A 12983-nucleotide genomic window follows, 5' to 3' on the forward strand; every position below is an offset into this window, starting at 1 on the left:
CTGTTTTTACCAGCCCTCCACCCCATCCTCCAGGGCAAGATGTGTAGGGCTCAAGAAGGAAGTCTGGCTGCCCTATCCGGTGAGGCTCAAGGCAGAATAACTCTCTTTTCTTTGGCTGATGAGCCTACAGCAGCAGGAAGGACAATACCCTCACTTTTCAATAACTTAATCCATTAGTTTATCATCACCTAAACACATTTCATGTTTTTGATTCTAAAATAATCTCCTTCCAATGTATTAGAACTCACTCACGGCCAGGAATAGAACAGGGGCTCAATGCAGCTTTGTTTACAAGTATGGAAGGATTGTTTGAAACACACCTTGCTTCTTTCAGCTCACTGACATCTGGCTCATTACAATTTCAGGCAGTAAGGTGAGGCTCCACAAATCTACACCCAGGGACTGGCTCATACCATGGGAAAATATACCTTACTAAGAATTTGTCTATTTTGTTTCTTGAAACAATTTATTGCATGTTTCTTAGGCACTATCAAAGATTAAAAGAAAAAGATGATACGGCCTCTACTCCTATTTTCTAGTTGGGAATGGATGCACCCAGAGAAGGCTTAAGTTTATCAAAAGCATAAAATAATAATGAAAGTAATGTCACAAGACACATTGGCATGTCTCACTGGATTCCTGCAGCAGTAATCCTGAGTGGTAGGTACTATGATCCCCCATTTTGTAGATGAGGAAACTGAGGCTCAGAGTAGGGATGCTGTCCTCCTATAAGCCATGCCTCGGGAGGTGCAAACTAACATGGGGCCAGAGGAGGCCGTGTCCCACTCTTATCCCCTGGCTGCCTTGCTCCCTATCCTCCCTGACCCTCAGACTTCCCAACACACATATATACGCACACACACCATCAGACTCTACCTTATGGGGCAACTGACTCTGTAACAGTCTATAAAAGTTTCATTGTTCCCTCTTTTAGAATGTTGCTGGATCTCCCCAGCACTTGTAAATAATATGGCGCTCCAACTCCTACCCCCCACCCTGTCTCTAACCATAGGCACCCAGTGAAGCCGAGGAAACTCGGTTAGTGATTCTGAGGTCACAGACCTCCAACTCTGGGTTGTTGACCCACCATCCCATCTGTCCCAAGCTGTCAAGGAGACAATTATCATGGCCCAGGTGAGAGGCGCCCTGGTTTTCCAGTCTCATCTCCCACTCTGCCCATCAGTCTGCCAGTACATTTCTGGGACAGTCCTACTATTTCCCAAACATTCCTCCTCCCGAGACTTTGGCTCATGTCCATCCCTGCTGGAGTGCCCTTCCCTCAAATTATACTTGTTCAATATGCCCACCTATAAGAACTAGGTCTAAATATCACCTCTTCCTTCAATCCTTCCTCAGTTTCCTCTATCTGTATGTGAACTAACTGTCTCTGAAACACCATAGATTTCACCTAGATCATCTAAAGGCATTCTTCACCATCTGCTTCTTATTACACTTAGTTGCAGATTTGCTTTAGGGGATCGGAGTCAGAGTTCCGAGTCCATGTCCAATCCCTGCCACTTATGACCTGTGCAAAACTGGGAAACTGAGCCTTAAGAAGCTCGTCTGTAAAATGGAAGTTTTTGAGGATGAAATGAGATAAGTAAGAGGAAAGCACTTTATAAATGATAATGGGCTTTACTTGTGTTATACTTAACCACTTTCTGCCTCAGTTTGCACATCCTTAAAAATGAGAGAAGTCGGGCCGGCCCCGTGGCTTAGAGGTTAAGTACACACACTCCGCTGCTGGCGGCCCGGGTTCGGATCCTGAGGGCGCACCACGTACCGCATGTCCGGCCATGCTGAGGCTGCGTCCCACATACAGCAACTAGAAGGATGTGCAGCTATGACATACAACTATCTACTGGGGCTTTGGGGGGAAAAAAATAAATAAATAAAATCTTTAAAAAAAAAATGAGAGTAGTAATAGTGTCTGCCTCTTGGATTTACAGTGAGGATTAAATGAGCTCATGTATGTAAAGCAAACTGAGCACAGTTCCCTGCCTCCGTCTCTGCCCCTCACACGGTATAAGCAGAGCTGGGACCGTAGACCCAATATTATGCTCTTCACTCTGACCACGAGGTTATACAGGATTCAGGACGCCATTGCAAACAATCCTCCACGTGGGCGACTTTTGGAATCTGAGCAGGAATTCCAATACTCTGCAATAATAATCATCATAAACAGTTGGTGGTCCTTGTGTCTAGGAAATTAGTTTTCAGGGGCCAGGTCTATGCTGTGATGGAACACGCTTCTTCCTCAGAGGGAGAGACTGCAGAGTATGTGTGTCTATAAAACCACAGCTGAGCCTCAGAGCCAGATGAAAGAGCTGCCTTCCTGAGTAGCTGGCTGCTGCATCAAAGCTGGAAATGCCCCTCAAATTACAGTTTGGGAGCATTGGCCTTAGTCCTCCGTGAGCCATGTTATTTAATTGCTTCAGTTCAAATTTGGTGCAGAGGGTGACTAAGTCAGGTTAGACTTTGGGTCAAGGATCTGCATCTGAGAAGGAAAAGAAATCATAGACTATCAGAGCTGAAAGAGCCACTTTGGACCATGGTCCTTGTTGAGAAGCTCCAAGCATGCCCCTCCCCCTTTCTCAGTAGCGCTCCCTTTTTTCAGAGTGGGTCTACAGCCTTTTAGCATCATGGGTCCCTAACCCTCCAGCCACAGTTGACATGACCAAGAATTGACAAAGCCAGGCCAGTCGAGCACTCTTTCCTGGAATTCTGGAGTTGGAAATCAGATACACCAGTCAGTTTCAGTGGGGATCTTTACCCAGGAAGACTCACTTTCATGGATAGGATACAGATTGGAAGCCAGACAAGAGAGAAGTGTATGGGAAACTTGGACCTCATTCCACAGAGAAACAGCTCAAGCAGACGGCCCCAAGTGTGGAAGATTGCAAAAAAGCCTCACGAAAGACATTGAACTTCTTTTGCCTCATTGCTTTAGTTAATTAACACAGTGCCTTGCACGTAGCTGCTGCTGAATAAGTTTGTTGACACTTGAATTAATAATCAAAAATGGGTGAAAACCTAATCACAGTGTAGATTTTGGGGAGAAACAAATAGGCACCGAGCTGCTCAAAATCAGGGGCCAAGTTCAAAAACAGGAAACAACTAATCAGGATACTGGTTGCCCTTATAGAGATAGTATGTGGAAGGAGGCACAAGGGGCTTCTCAAATGTTCTGATTCCCAATCTGGGTTCTAGTTACACAGGTCTGTTAAGTTTGTGAGAATTTAGTGAGGGGTATGTGTATGATATATGGACATCTCTGTATGTATGGTGCATGTCAATAAAAAGTTAAAAAATTACAAACAAGGGTCAGTCAGGTCTTGACTTGCATCCAGAGCCCAACTGATACAGTTATGGCAGGACTTCAAGGTCCCACCTCCCTAGCATTTTCATACAAGTGATATCTGGTTAAAATAAATAACCAAAGGGGCCCGGAAGAGAATAGGAATCTACGGGCCAAGTCACAGAAAAGCAGCCTTGTTCTGAGAAGAAATTGTGGTGGAAAAGAGCTCATTGCCAAGAAGACAACCCCAAATGGTGCAATAATAATGTGTGTGAGCTCATGTTTTATACACAGACCCACAAACACACATATGTGTGTGTGCCCATGTTCACATGCCTTGGACATTTTGATAAATTCATAATAATTATAAAAGTAATATTTATTGATGCTTTCTACATGGCAGGCACTATGATTTATATTCATTAAATAGCTCAATTTATTACAAGAGCCTGACGAAATGGGTACTATTGTTTATCCTCATTTTTCAGATGAGAAAACTGAAGCACAGAGAGGTTTAGTGACTTGACTGTCACAAAGCTAATAAATGGCAAAATCGACTTAGTCTAATTCCAAAGCCTGTTTTTAAAATAATACTTTCCATTTCTCCAAAAAGATACAAACAGAGGTTTGTACCCTTGACTCCTCTGTGTAAAATATAAGACAAGAAATGTCTAGTTTCATTTATTAACGGTTTATACTGAAGGTTTATACAGCTGGTAGCAAGACAGGTGAGCTTGTTTGTTTCAAGGGGTAAATAGGCGATAATTAATGTGATCATTTTCCCACATGTGAATGTCAGAGGGGAAGCAATAGACATAGTGGTTCTGTTATAACGCAATCCTCCTAACAATTTTATGAGTGGATTTTCTTGACTCTAGTTTGCAGAAGGAGAAACTGAGGCTGGGAGAGATAAGGGCCTCCATCCCTATTCAGATTCTTGCCTGGGTGACTCCAAAGCCCAAGAAAGTATTTTAGCCCCAAACAAGGCAACCTACATCCTTGTGTGGACCTCTGAACTGAACCCACTTGGCTGTTGGGTTGGACAGGAGGCCTGGCCTTGCACTGGATCAGGGGTGCTCAATGACTGGGCTGTTACTTCTCAGGGTTTCTGTCTGTCTCTGGCAATACCAGGACCAGAGCTCACCAGCTTGAAGAACACCAAGAAGAAACGGTCACACCAAGGAGCAAACCCACACTAATAGAAGAACCCAGGAACCCAGAAAGCAACCGCCAGCACTCATCCCTTGGAGGAACTTGGCTGATGACTAAGAAGTCACAAGCCACCCCAGCTTCCCTGGAGGAGAGGACATGAGTAACGGCTTCCCGGCAGACCACACACCTAGGGGAAGCACATCATTCCCAGCCATGAGCTCACCATCCTTGCTCAGACTTCAAGGCTGACGGAGAGTGAGTGGAGGAGAAAACAGGCTAGAGTGACCTTTGCTTTCTTTCCTCTCTTAGCTGAAAGATACTGGCTGCTGGATTTCCTACTGCTGTTAGTGATGTGTAACTACAAGATACTGCAACTGCAATTTTTAACGCACATGTAGAACATTTGTTCACTCAATAAAACATATGTGGTGGGTCTACTCCCATCAAGCATTGGGAGGGGCGATATAGTCTAGTGGTAAGGAAGGTGACCTCTGGTGCCTGTCTGAATTGGGTTCAAGTCCTAGCCTTGTTCAGGCCTAGTCTAGTGAGAGTCCACTGCTTTTATTACGTGTGTTATTACTCAGTGGAAGTCCTAAGCTGGGTGCTGGTAGGGAGAAGGGTAGGACTCAAGGAGTGTTCCTGCTAGGAGAGGCGTTAAGACAAGTACATAAATAGCCTGTGATTGTGAAATAGGAAACATGCAGAATATGGCAAGTAACCCAACAGGTAATTCAAAGTTATAAACTCTGTCCCTTTCAAAACTGTCCCTTTGGGAGGCCTCAAATTTACATATAAAGCATTGCTGCTGATAGTTAAAGGAGCTTTTGAACATTTATTGATTTAGTATTAATAAAAAGTAAAATATGTTCATTGCTGAAACTTTGGAAAGTAGAGAAAGTATTTCAGAAATTTATCGTAATTCCATCATCCAGGAAACTATCGTCCATATTTTGCTGTATGTTCTTTTATTGGTATTTTTTCCAAAAGTATTTCTGACCTGCACGTCTGGAGCCTCTGTTCCCTTAGACTCTGTAGCACATTCTTTTCACTTTGCTCATGAGGCAAATCTTTATCCTTTGAAGGTAGCTTGGCATTTTGGAAACATCCATAAGTCGTCAGGAACCAGGTGGGGCAACTTTGATAAGTGATCGAGCTGGGGGTTTGTTGCTTTTGGTCCAAACACAAGACAGTAAAGTAATGAAATGAATTTTATTGGATGGCCTATAAAATAGCTCTAATGGCAGTCCAGTGGGTAGCTTGAAATTTGAGTTTGCCACAAGCAGCGATTTAGAAACAAAGGATCTCATGGAAGGCCAGAATGCTGCGGTTGCTCATTTTTAAATTTCTGGTGCCCAGGGTTATGCCTGACGAATAATAGGTGGCACTTAAAAACAGTTGCGTGCCCTGAAGGAGATCGATCACTTTATTTTTTAATTGACTTTTAATTGCCGTGTGGCTTTGGCTAGTGTGTCTTTGGGTGGCATACATGCCAGAGTGGATTTTCCTTCCTCTAAGAGACTCAGGCAATTATAAGCCCTCCAGAATTTTCTGTAATACACTCAAGAATGTATTTTTAAATAACAGTAAAAGGAAAATAAGAGATTGTTAACAGTTTATATAATTCATGAAAAAATTCTACTCATACAAATTAAACCTTAAAGATATGGCTACATTCCCTTTTGACCACCATATCCAATCCTAGTACCCCTCTCACCTCCCTAGAGGAAGTGAATTCAGTTATCAGATTGATTTGCAACTTTCCAAATCTTTTTTATGTTTGCGCATGTATATACATATATAATGCATATATACGCTATATATTACATATATTCATACATATCATTTTTTACTAAATTGTATAACCATATGTGTGATTCACTGCTTGCATTTTTCACTCAACTAAATGAAAACTGACCACTTTAAAGGGGACAAAATCCATTTAAATTTAAGTTCTGGTTCACTTCCTTTTGAAATAAGCTCTTGACTTCATAATCAGGCCTTCCATGGTGCTTGGGAGAATTTAGGATAGCAAGAGGAATTAGCAGAGGCACACAAGAACTTCCACACCAGGCTAGCCCTACAATTTATCAGCCTAGTATTGTATGTCTGACAGTGGCACCAAGGAATGCAGTGGAGAGGATGGGCTGATGTCAAACTCCAGGATTAGAGACATCCTAAGACATTCTCATTATCCTTCGTGATCCATGATGCATCTGCCCTCCACAAATGTATCAGGCTTCTTGAGAACACATTTCTATTTCCAGCTCGTACCACCCTTAGGGGATAATGAATTCAATGAGTTATATCTGCTTTGAGAAAGACGTTTGCACCCCCGTTACCATCATCTGATCTGGAACATTAGCTGGACTTTGTCTCTCATCTTATTTTCATGGATACCAAAAGAGGACTTTGCTTCAAGGAAATATGTGTAGACATTCTTTCTCTTGTTGCCTCCATCTGGAATGAAGAGTAGAGGGAAAGACTGAAGTTGGGAGCCAAGAGTAGAATCATCATAACTAGACTGGCTGGCATCAAGGTACACAGATCCAGTGGTTTTCTCCAACCTCTTCCCAAGGCAGATGTCACACATCTCAGCCAGAATCTGTAACAGCCCCACAGTTTGGGGAGGAACAAGAAGAGGAACAGAGCTAGAAATGAAATGGCTCCCACAAGAAAAGCCTCCCTTGGGTGGTATTTTAGGACATTAGCTCAGGCTGCCTTGTCCTCAGTCATCTCACTGGCATTTAAGTAGCCCCTTGCGTTACAGATCATGGCAGGTGCTGAGAAGTAAAGAAGGCCACGCTAAAAATACCCGGACTCTTCTGGAACTCTGCCAGCAGCCTGGAGCTCCCTCCTCAAGCGGCAGGACCTCAGAAAAAGAAGAGAGAATTTCCTCTGCCTTAAGCAGTAAGAAAGGTCTGGCTCCCTCCTCCACTGAAGTTTCTGAGATGGAAATGGTCCTCTGAAGAAGACACACTGAAAGAAGTATTTCTACTGAGAAACAGCAATTTCTACTAAATCAAGAAAACAGGGTTTCTTAAGGAGAAACCAAGGTCCCAGTAGAAAGTACTGGGGGAGAACTGTTTTGCTAGTCAGCCAAGAAAGGGGCTTTACAAAAACAAGGAAGTCCACTGACTATTTTCAGTGACCTAGGCCCACCCATGGACCTCCAAACCAAGGAATCTCAACTGAAGCTAAGCTGTTGGCAGTGGGTATGGCATAGGTGCATGAACAAAATTTTAGAAATCCCAATTTTGAATTTGCATGACACAACGGCCCTCCTAGCGCCGATGAGTGGAAGCTAGAAGTCAGAGCAGAAGGCACTGGGGTTGTCCACATCCACAAGTGTTTTCACATCAGGTTTCACGGTCTCTAAAGGAAGAGTGGAGTTCTGCCTGCCACTCGGGAGGCTGCAAGGGTCACTTTCACATATGTTCTTGTTAAGGACATCAGTGGAAACTTGAGAACCAAGTATAAAAATATAAAAATGAATAGATGGCATCCAATGCAGGGTTTGCTGGGAAGTAATGATTAAAACCATTCCAAGCTCAGACGTGGCCCGTGAGGCTGACTCGAGTCTCTGGACTGCAAAGCCCATGGACGCTTTCATTTCTGCACAGGCTGGGGCTTGAGGCGGCACTAGATGCTGTCCCGACCCCATACTTTGTCTTCATTTTCCCCCAAATATACTGCCTGGATTGATTGGTGGCTCGTTCCTTTGCTGACCTAAGAGTTTTGAGAGAAGCAGGTATAGATTTCTAATGATTACCTCAAACTCTCCCTTGAAGCTACTAGGAACAAAACTAATGTACCTCCCTTTCTATCTTTGTGAAGATGTCCTTCTTGTCCCATCTTGGCCCATAAACACAAGAGTAGGAAAAGATTTCCTTGGCCCACCACACCTTCTCACCAGGTTCCCCCATCAGCTGAGAATGGGGGTGGGTTTAGGAGCCCGGGCTGCAGTACTGGGATGGCTCATGCAAGATAAGACACCTTTCAGCCCCCGCCTCATTACTATCACCTTTTAACCATGTTCAGATGTAGAGGAGACCTCTGGTGGCCCCCTCTCATCTCCTTCTCACCTTATAATGTGTTGCTTTTAAATATGAAATCAAATATTAATATAAAACAGGCTGAGAAACGGTTCATGAAAAGCACACCGTTGTTGGGAGCTGGGTCATCCACGTTCTTGTCCCTGCACCGCCACCTCCCAGCTGGGTGACCTTGAGCCAGTCACTGCCCTTGGTTTTCTAATCTATAGCATGAGAATAATAGCACTCATCCTGATGCTGTCATAAGAGGTGGTGAGAAGGAGATAATGAACTTGAAAGTGCTTTTTAGACTTTACATAAATAAGGAATATTGCTATTCTTGAGACAGCTAAATTCCACCACAAGTCAGCTTGATTAAATCTATACATAGTTGCTCCTGTTGAAAAACAGAAGATAAGATATAAGGCAGAACTAACTTATTGTCTTTTTCTGTCCTGGGAGAACCATTTTGCCTGTGCCAACCCTCCAGGTAGCAAGCGTACTCAGGGACCTCTAAACAATGAAAGATGGTCACTAAACGAAGAAAGGCATCCACAGTGGCCTGAAGACCTTTCTCAGAGCTCCAAACGCTCCCTGAAAGCAGAGCATACTTTCCTTGGGTGCTTGATGGTAGCATCACAAACCTTGAGAAAGAAAAATCCCTTGTGTATGAGGAGAACAGGCTGTATCTTGTTCCATGAGACAATGAGCCGTGAGCATAACACGCTGCATTCCAAAACCCAGTGGAAGAAGCAATTGTCTCTCAATTTAATTATAGATTCTCCACGTTCCCATAATTGCTTGAGTCAGCACTGCTGACGCTGGGGGAGTCATGGTACATGGGTAGAGCTAGTGCTGTTAAACAAGGTGTGACTATCAGGTAATAAGGGTTTATTTTTGCTTTTGTTTTTAAACAAACAAACCCTCATGTACATAGTCAAGTGAGTGTTCTTGTTAAAGGCGTCACACTTGTTGCTCATGTTGATTGTCTTTTCTAACCAAATATTGGAAAATGTAGTATGGCAAGTATGGGTGCTCTTATGAGAGGAAGGGACAGTATATTTAATGTTAAAGCTCTCCTAGAAAACCTGAGATACATGATCCTCACAGCTATAGGGGGGCCCAGGCAGCATTTGGGTCAATGGTAATGTGGTTGGAAATTCACATTAAATGACCCCCAGAGAGAGGATTTTACCCCACGTCATACATAAATACTTATCCTGGAGGAAAAGATCCAGGTCTCTTATCCACCTTCCTTGATCCCATAAACTCTAGTTAAATGCCTGGCACACAAAAGGTGTTCAGTAAATATTTGTCCTACTCTATCACAATACTTCAGAAAATAAAACATAGAATCCATATTTTGAATGGAAATAATGTCTTTTGAGCATAGTTTTGTTATCTTTCCTTCCCAGATACTGTTTCTCCTACTTAATTGTATGGCTAATAGCCAATAAACAGTCATTCAACAAACATTTACTGAGAAATGACTGAATACCAAGCACTACGGAAATCTCCTGGAAATTCCACAGACATTCTTGATGTTCACACAGAAGCTCTGGACCAAGGATGTTGTGCAGGCTCCCATGTCACCGTGATTCGGTCAGCTTTTTTACTTTCAAGGAACACAGACTCTCTCATGTAACCTCAGGAAAGAAAGGGGGTTATAAGGACTCCTGGCACTGAAATTTGGTCATATTCTCCCTTCTCTTTCTCTCAGTGGTGCTTCTGTTTATCTTGACATGTCTGCTCCATCCTCCTTTCTCTATAACCAGACATCTCTGCTTCCTCATAACTGGGGTGATATATGACCTGTTGTGCTGAATTAGGGCAGGAGATGCTAGTAACACTTCAGTAACAAACAACCCCCAAATCTCAGTGGCCTAAAATAGCAAAGGTTTATATCTCACTTTTGCTACATGTCCACCAAGGGTTAGTTGGGAGGAGAGGGGGAGCTCTGCTTACCATAGCCACGTGGGAACCCAGAATGACAGAGCAGCAAGAATCTTGAAAAATGAACATAGTGAGACATTGTGCTAACTCTTCAAGTGTCCGCCATAAGTCACTTCTGCTCACATTTCCTTGGCCAAAGCAAGTCAAATGACCACACCTAACTAAATTGGGTGAAGATGTACAATCCTACCAAGACCCTGATTGGGGAGAAAGCCCAAATATTTGTGAATAGCCTTAATCACCCTCATTCAAGGCATCTCTAGCCCAAGATTGCAAACACTTTTTGTTTCAGCAGCCACAGCTGATGATTCATATTTTCCACATTCCTTAGTTCAAACCACAGTGAGAGAGAAGCTGAGTGGCCTAGTCCATCTTTGCCTGACAGACCACAGCACTAGGTCTCTGGTTAGCCTTTGGGTCTGTCCATGAGTCATGGCCAGTCAGCTGGGCAACAGGGATATATACACTACAGCACGCGGCTGTCCAGCCCACTCCTCTTGATCCTATCCAGCGACCAGGAGATCTGTCCAGTACAGAAGAAATTGTTGTTTAAGTCATGATGTTTTGCTTGTCCTAGCCCTAGATGACAGAAAGGTCATGGATGGTGCAGTCCATGAAGCTGGGTTGGGTCTGGCTGGCTGTCAGGCTATTCATAGGGCAGAATCTCAACAGTGGCGAAATGGAAATGATTCAGTCCAGGGACCTGCTATGTTAACCCATCAATCTAGGGATCAATGATGTGGTACCAATGGATTTAAAAAATTGGCTCTGTGTAGCTCCATTTCCACCCTTGGATACCACAGTCTTCATCCTCTGAACATAACTCTGGGTGAGAGGGGCAGGGAGGGGCAGAAGACTGCTTGGCTTCAACCCAAACAATAAGACCTGAACGTCTGAACCCTGAATTCAGTCCCTTTACCATATGCCCCCAATCTACCTTTCCAGTCTCATGTCCCAGTTCACCCCCAAGGAAACCTAGTGTCCAACCACCATGAAACATTCCTTTTTCTTCCCTTGGCTCATACAGTATCCTCCTCTCTATCTGCTACTTTTCCTCTAAAATCAGTTTAAAAACCAGCACTTTTCAGAGAAGTTTATTCTGTCTGCTCCTAACTGGTCATTTCTATTTCTTTCTCCTCTGAGTTCTTATACCCCTGCTCATGCTGAACACCTGGAGGGCATGGATGTGTCTTACTCATTTGGGGATACCAGAGCCTAGCGCCTGCCTGGTATAGAGCAGATGCTCACCAATGGTGTGTTTGAGGAATTGTCTGTAGCACCAGTTCATTTAAGGAAAATTTAACAAGTTGCTCTGCTATGTTAGGCACAGTGGAGAAAAGTCAATATTATATGATCCCTCCAGGAGTTTCTCTAGTTCAGTTGCCTCATTTTATAGATGAGAAAACTGAGGCCCAGAGAGGGGAAACAACTTGCCCTCTGCCACTCAAGCAGCAGTAATTTACTGAGCACTTTGCTATGTGCTAGACAAAATGCTTTTCATTCTTTATTGCATTGTCATCCTTGTAACAACTCTAACAGGGAAGAATTTTTACACCTACTTTACAGAAGAGAAAACTGAGGCCTAAAGAGATTGTAACATGGCTACGGTCGCATTGCAAAGAGGTGGCCAGGCCAGGTTTGGATCCCAGGGTCTAATTCTTGAGTCCCTACTCTTGCCCCCTGTCCTGAGCTCCAAGCTGGAGAATCAGCTCCCTGTGGTCCATGCATCTGTTCAAGTCCACAGGCCTTGAACTTTGTTAGTGCTCCCGTGGGTGGGGGGTTCTGGTGAATTTCTGTGCCCTACAGCCCCTATGCACACAGATCTAATGTTCTGACCATTAGGTCAGGGTATCTTTTCCTTCCTGGGCTGTTAGGTTAGTGGAAGAAGCTTGATAAAATCCTGGAGAGGAACTTGACTATTCTCTGAAGGACTTACAAGTTGTTTGGCCTGCCTAATCTACTCAGATACTGCCCAGGGAATATTCAGTATCCATGTAGTACAGGTTGTGAATTATTCTCTGGGGACGGTGAACAAGACCCTCACCAACTCTGCTGCAGCCAGTCTCAGGCAGAGCCTTGGGGTGGCCCCTTCTCTTCCCCTCCCACCAAAGCTCTGAAAAGAGCAAGCTTTTCCCCACTGGGGGCTGGGAGGAGTCAGAGATGTAAGGGAAATCCTCCTGCCTTCAAGCAGAGCTTGAAGTCTCACAGTCTGTACAGAGTTGGCCTGTTCGCTCCTCGTGGTTATGGCTGTGGATACAGTGACTTCGCTGGGGTAACATCTATCCCACGTTTTGGCAACCTGGTACCTGAGCACCTAACATGGAAAGAGGCCGACTCCCTAAAATCAGTGCAAGAAAAATGATAAAAAGTGAGATCTGGAGGCACCTCAGGGATCATCTATCCCCGGGATTTAAAGATGAGGAAACTGCAGCACGAGGCCATGCGTCAAGGTCACACAGCTGCTGGTGATGGAGACCAAAGACTGAGTTGCCTGAGTCTACACTCAATATTCTTTCCCCTTAAATTCCCACACCGACACACTAGCACAC

This window comes from Ceratotherium simum, chromosome 3 (assembly GCF_057802395.1).
Source record: "Ceratotherium simum simum isolate JZ-2026a chromosome 3, ASM5780239v1, whole genome shotgun sequence".
Classification (NCBI taxonomy): Eukaryota; Metazoa; Chordata; class Mammalia; order Perissodactyla; family Rhinocerotidae; genus Ceratotherium; species Ceratotherium simum.